The 6,745-nt window shown below is 41.7% G+C and overlaps 1 long non-coding RNA gene across 1 annotated transcript; it reads left to right on the plus strand.

The window, feature by feature from the left end:
• Positions 1-5,093: 5,093 nt before the first annotated feature.
• LOC127801131 (uncharacterized) lies at positions 5,094-6,141 on the plus strand. Its single transcript, XR_008022961.1, has 3 exons — positions 5,094-5,643; positions 5,722-5,809; positions 6,104-6,141. It is a non-coding gene; the product is annotated as an uncharacterized LOC127801131 (long non-coding RNA).
• The last annotated feature ends 604 nt before the right edge of the window (positions 6,142-6,745 follow it).

Genomic DNA, 6,745 nt, shown 5'->3' on the forward strand with positions numbered 1-6,745 from the left:
GCGCAGGCGATGGCGCCCGAAGATGCTAGCCGTGGTGGTGGCGATCGACGGAAGCTCGAGCAGCAGCGATGGCCAGCGGCCATGAGCGAGAGTCAAGTGTGGGTGCGGTGAAGATGAAGGGAAGAAGAAGAAGGCACAGTGCGCGCGCGGGAAGCCGAGGAAGAAGAAGGAAGAATAAAGAAAAAAGAAAAAGAAAAAAATAAAAGAAAGTGAAATAAAGGAGAAAATAGGGAAAAATTCTGAAAAATTCCAAAAAATTGGGGTAAAGTTCTGGAAATTAAATAGGGGCTTGAGGAGCATGTCGGAAGCTTGAAAATGGGATTTTGGGCGCAAGTGACAACTCGGGAGGCAACGTTGGTGTAGGCGTTTTTCGAATTTCTCTCCAAATGAGTCGAGGTAAATTAATATTTTCTTCCCAAATTATTTGCATTAAGCGAGTTAATGTAGAATAATTATTTGTTGGATTAAACCCTGGGTCGGGATTGTTTGGAAATTATTGATGGCTGGTTTATGCCGTGGTTGGTGTTGTTTGGATGTAGTGTTGATGAGTTGTTTTGCGGTGTGTGGCAGAATCATAGGCTCTAGATTAATGTCTGATGTTAATGGAGTTGGGTTTGTGTGTGTTTGCCTATATGTTCGACTGGGAAGGCAGTGATCTTAGAGGAACTTGAGGTTTAGGCTAGAGTTCGTGCCAAGGTAGAGATGAGGCTTCGAGCCAGGTAAGGGATGGCCCCATGTGGAGGTGGCCTTGCAAGTTGGTAAATATGTTTGATAATGTTTTTATGTTGCATTTGCATGTAGTGGTTATCTTGCGTGATGTGAGATCTAGTGGACCTGTGGCCATATGGAGGACTAGTGTTGTGGAGGTTGATAGGTTGATGCCTCAAACCATAGAGGGTTTTGAGGATGAATGGGCCTAGCCTCATTTGCATGCATTTGGCATACATAAACATGATTATATTCATATTTACATGCATTGCACATTTACTGAGTCTTTATGACTTATGAGGTTTTACCTCATGTTGTAGATGTAACATCCCGCATCGAGCGATAGGAAGGACCGGAACAACTTACCCTAATGGGCCTACGCGAACTTCCCAGGGGGGTCACCCATCCTTGGATTACCCTATATCAAGCACGCTTAACTTGGGAGTTCTTTGCCAACATTCAGCCCAAAAGGTATCCAGCTGGTGCTGTTTCCTTTCTTACACTATCCTCGATATATACTATTCTCCTCTGGGCTCCGGGGTATTACATTCTCCCCCCCTTGAGCACATGATGTCCTTGTCATGCGACCTTACAACCGGTCCCAGATCTCCTCCCCTTTGGAGGCTGCCATCCTAGAAACCTGCCAGAAGCCGCTCCTTATACAGTCCCTCGGGCCCTGGCGCCACTCCTCGCCCTCATCGAACCGCCTTCTCCAAGGGTCAGCTCTGATACCACATGTAACATTCCGCTCGAGTGATAGGAAGGATCGGAACAACTTATCCTGATGGGTCTACGCGAACTTCCCAGGGGAGTCACCCATCCCTGGATTACCCCAGGTCAAGCACGCTTAACTTGGGAGTTCTTTGCCAATATTCAACCCAAAAGGTATCCAGCTGGTGTTGTTTCCTTTCTTACACTATTCTCGATATATACTAATCTCTCTGGGCTCTCGGGGTATTACATTCTCCCCCCTTTAGGCACATGACATCCTCGTCATGCGACCTTACAACTGGTCCCAGCTCTCCCTCGTCCAGTGTCCCCGGTCCAGTACCCCCAGCCTTTGGCTAGTACACGGTCCTAACACACGATCCCAACACACGACCCGGGTCGGCTCTGATACCACTTGTAACATCCCGTTCGAGCGATAGCAAGAACCGGAACAACTTCTCCCGATGGGCCTACGCGAACTTCCCAGGGGGGTCTGATAGAGCGCATATTTTCATATTATTTAGCCCTCATATTTAGCTTTTTTGCACGTTCGTTGTGTCATTTTATTCATCTTGATTTTGTTTTATTTTATTTTATAGGAATTGAGCTTCACACTATTTTATTTTATTTTGGACAGATTTGGGCTTCCTAGGTCAAGAGGAATTTTGATGGCAAGAAGGGAAACAAGGAGATTGGAGACAAAGAAGCAAAAAAGTGTGCTGACAGATCTAACCTTCTGTGATTCTTTTAAATTTTTGGCCAAGTTATAATCCTAGAACGTGAATGATGTCTTCAGAGATATTGTATATGAATTCTTGGGCTTTCTGTAATGGTATGGTTTGTCCAAATCCGAGTTTGTTTGGGCCTCCAAACATCGCTTCAAAGTCGGGACCAGATAGCTGGGTTAAATTAGGAAAGCTGCACAGACGCTGAATCTTTAAAAGGCCATAACTTGGGTGTACGATATCCAAATCAAGTGATTTAAAAGCCAAAATTCATATAATCTTCCTGATCCACAATTTTTATGAAGGGGCCGAAGCCTAGAACGTATGTTATCCTATTCAAAATCGGTTGTGAAGTGACGGTAACCTAGGGTTTCCTCCCTAAGCTCTATTTAAGCACATTAAGTGACCGATTTTGAGGGGATTTTTCTCACGATTTCAACCATGAAGATGGAAGGATAATTCACTTTTAATTCGCTACATTCTCATACCCCTTGCCCAGTTTGAGTCTCGGTCATATTGTTGAATCCGGTTTGGAACTCGATTTTCATGTTTTTATTGATGATTCTGTTTCTTTTCCTTCTCTAAGTATATGTATGTTTCTTTTATACGGTTGTGTGAATGCATGCATGATCTTTGGATGGGTTTAATTAACGTACTCGGTTGAGGCTTTGATTAGAAAGAAACGGTATATTTGTATGAGCGATTGCTCGATTGGATTTAATCTTTTACGATTGTAGAAGAGTTTTTCAAATCAAAAGAAAATCAAACCAAACAGATTGCTTTCATAAATGAGACGACGATTACCGTGGTAAAGAGGTAGGGTTTGTAGCGAGTTACGTTTTAGTTCATCTTTGTTTTATTCTTGAACGCTTTTAATTCCGATTTTCATCACACCCCCCTCGTTCAATCTTATTTTGACAGATTCGTTTGAGGTTCGTTGGGAGACAACTTTGGGTTGCACCCTTGCTGCAAATCCGAATCATTATTCATCTAATCTATCGGTGTTCGACAGCCCGAACAGGGTCACCCATCCTTGGATTACCCTAGGTCAAGCACGCTTAACTTGGGAGTTCTTTGCCAACATTCAGCCCAAAAGGTATCCAACTGGTGTTGTTTCCTTTCTTACACTATCCTCGATATATACTATTCTCCTCTGGGCTCCGGGGTATTACATTCTCCCCCTTTTGAGCACATGATGTCCTCGTCATGCGACCTTACAACCGGTCCCAGATCTCCTCCCCTTTGGAGGCTGCCATCCTAGAAGCCTGCTAGAAGCCGCTCCTTGTATAGGCCCTCGAGCCCCGACGCCACTCCCCGCCCTCATCGGACCGCCTTTTCCAAGTGTCGGCTCTGATACCACTTGTAACATCCCGCATCGAGCGATAGGAAAGACCGGAACAACTTACCCTGATGGGCTTACGCGAACTTCCCAGGGGGTCACCCATCCTTGGATTACCCTAGGTCAAGCACGCTTAACTTGGGAGTTCGTTGCCAACATTCAGCCCAAAAGGTATCCAGCTGGTGTTGTTTCCTTTTTTACACTATCGTCGATATATACTATTCTCCTCTGGGCTCCGGGGTATTACAATAGATGATGCAAGACCAAATGCAAGCAGGGATGGTGCCGGGAGACTGTGGTGGCAACTAGCATCATTGCCCGAGATGTGTGGATGTGTATTCTCCTGTATTTTTTTATATGTAGTCATGTGTTTAAATGTAAGCGTTCTGAGCACTAGATGTATCTAGTTGTTGTAATCAGAATGATGTGATAGATGATTGTGAGTCTGCGTGATGTATATGTGGCCTTAGTTGTTGAAGCCAAGTTCGGACTGAGTAAAGATCAGCGAGGTATGTTCTCATAAATCCCAATACTCAGCGAAGTGTTTGTTATGCTAGCTTTGTGCCTGGGTCACCTTTGGCTTGCTGTGAGACGAGCTAAAGAAAGGTGAAGCTCACTCGGGTTTCGGGTCTTGGTCCGCTAAGTTTTCTTGTTTGAGTTGGGACCGATTCCTGAGTAGAGTGAAGGGAAGGACGAAGCCTAGTTTCCACCTAGGGCGTTTCCTGTTGAAACATAGTTCAACCCTTCAGTTGTGGTTTGTCGGGTGAGAAATCGGTCGATTGTTCACTGGTGGCGCTCGTAAGTGGGAGCAGGTCGTTACAGTTGGTATCAGAGCATGGTTAGCTATATGAGTGGGGAATACTAGCGTGTTGGTGGTGCTACGTATGATCGGTTAAGTGGTTGATGTGAGCAATTATTGGAGCTTGGAGTGGAGAATGTTCGGCATGATTTGGATGTAAGTCGGAATGTCCTAACTGCTGAGTTGGGGTTGAGAACAGTTGGTTTGTGGTCTCGAGATTTTGATTTGAGATTGATCCGATAACCTTAAAAGTTGGACATGTGGTCTGAGGACCATAAGTGTAATACCCTTAAAGAGTCATGATAAATTTTGTCATTTAAGAGAATTTTAGTCTATGAAAAATTCCAAAATTGCCCTTGAATTAAAGAAAATGCCATGAAATATTGGATGTCTTGTGAGGGGCAAAATGGTAATTTGGAATTTCATCCCAAAGGAAGATAAATTATTTTTGGAGAAATTATTTATATTGGAGAATAAATGTTGGAGAATTTAATTCTTGATTAAGTGCATAGATAATTAGGAATTAAATTGGAAAACCAAGTATGGTTAGATTGATGACACTTGGCAAGTTCTTATGGAAGAGATTTAATTTAATTTGGAGAATGAAGATTTATTTAATTAAGAGAATTTGGTGACACATGGCATGATCTTATGAATCAAGAGGGATATTTAATAAATGAAAAAGGGAAAAGAAATTAGTCTCTCAAGCATTAATGAGAGCCATGATGGAGAAAATTAAAAAGAAAATCAATAATAAAAAGAAATTTGTCAAGCATTAATGTTGGAAAATGGTGGATTTAAATAAATGCTAAAGAAATTAGATTATGTCTTTCAAGAGCTTTTAAATTTAAATCAAAAAGAAATTATTTAAGTCTCCATTAAATGCTTGAAAAGTTGTGGATTTAAATTAAATGCAAATTTGGGAAATTAGTCAATCTTGGAAATTAGTCATGATTTAATTAAATGAAAAATGGAGAATTATGGAAAATTGGGATTGATCCAAGGGAGGAGATTTAGTCTCCAAAGAGAGATCAATGGAGGAGATTTAACAAGATAAGTCTCTTGGATTTGTGTTTCCTTTGTATCTAGGAAAGAGTTCTCCTAAAATCAAGGGTTAGGATTTAACTTGGGAGAAGCACAAGGATTGTGCTAATGTTCAAAGGTAGAGATTAGGTCTCTTGAAATAAGAAAAAAATCAATGGCTAGGATGTGATCTTGAGAATTGGCATGGATTAAGAAGAAAACTCTATAAATGGGAAGTGAGAAATTAGTTCCAAGCTTTTTCCCATTTGTGAAGTAGAGAAGCAAGAAGGCAAGTAAGAAGGCAAGGAAGTCTAGAGAAGGAAGAGAAAGTCTAGCAAAAGGTAATCTAGTTTTCTCTTTTGTTATAGTTTAAGGCATGTGTTTAAGAGCTAAAGTCTCTTTTATTATTTTTCTTTAAGGGTGAGTATTAGCTTGTGGAGGTGTTGAAGCTTCAAAGTCTAAGAGGGATTCTTGGCTTGTGAGAGTGTAAAGCTTCAAGGAAACAAGGTAAGGGATAGCCCCAAGTGGAGGGGTTTTGCTTGCATTTGGACATGTATGAATGAGTTGCATGTGATGGTTCTTTGCATGTTTTGTGCCCAAGTGGACCTATGGCCATAAGGAGGACTTGTGAGGGGAGTGAGGGGTTGGTTGGTGCCTTAACCTAAGTGGTTATGAAGGCATGGAGAACTACCCTTGATATGCATTGCATTGCATTACATGTTATGTTTCTCATACTTCATTTACATTTGCATAGCACCCTTACTGAGCATTGGCTCATAAGGTCCTTTGACCTCAATGTAGGTGGAGAAACATCCAAGGGAAAGGGAGTTTTGCAAGGGTGAAGGTATTGAATCAAAGAGGAAAACTATGTGTAATGGTTATGTAGTTTGTATTTTTGTGTTGTATTATTTTGTTAAACTTGGATTGTATGTAAATGTGGTTAAAAGGGGGGAAAATTTAGTGTTTTGGAAGCCCCTTGATATGGAAATGTATTCTGGAAAATATGGTTTTATTTAAAAAAAAATATTTTTTTTGGAAAAAAAAAAATGGCCAGGCAGTGGGCTGGGCAGCCAAGGCGCGCCTGGGCGGGCTGGCGGGCTACGCGCGGGGCAGGCGCGGCCCGCGCGCGCAGCCTGCGCGGCCAGCGCGCGCGCTGGGGGGGCGCGGCTGCTGCTGCGCGCCCCCCTGTGGCTGCTGTGAAGTTCTTTTTTGTTTATTTTTTTTTATATTTTTTGGGTTATTTAATTATTTCTGACATTTATGAAATTATGAAATAATTTAAATAAATAAATAATTAAATGAGTATTTAGCCTCTAAATTAATTTTTAAATTAATGTAAATTTGAGGCAATTGTGGAAAAAATTTCTAAATTTTGGGAAGTTAAATAATGGGCTATTTTCCTTAAATTTTGAAATTGGATGAGGATGTTTGAGATCTGTATTT

Source organism: Diospyros lotus, chromosome 5 (assembly GCF_014633365.1).
Source record: "Diospyros lotus cultivar Yz01 chromosome 5, ASM1463336v1, whole genome shotgun sequence".
Lineage (NCBI taxonomy): Eukaryota > Viridiplantae > Streptophyta > Magnoliopsida > Ericales > Ebenaceae > Diospyros > Diospyros lotus.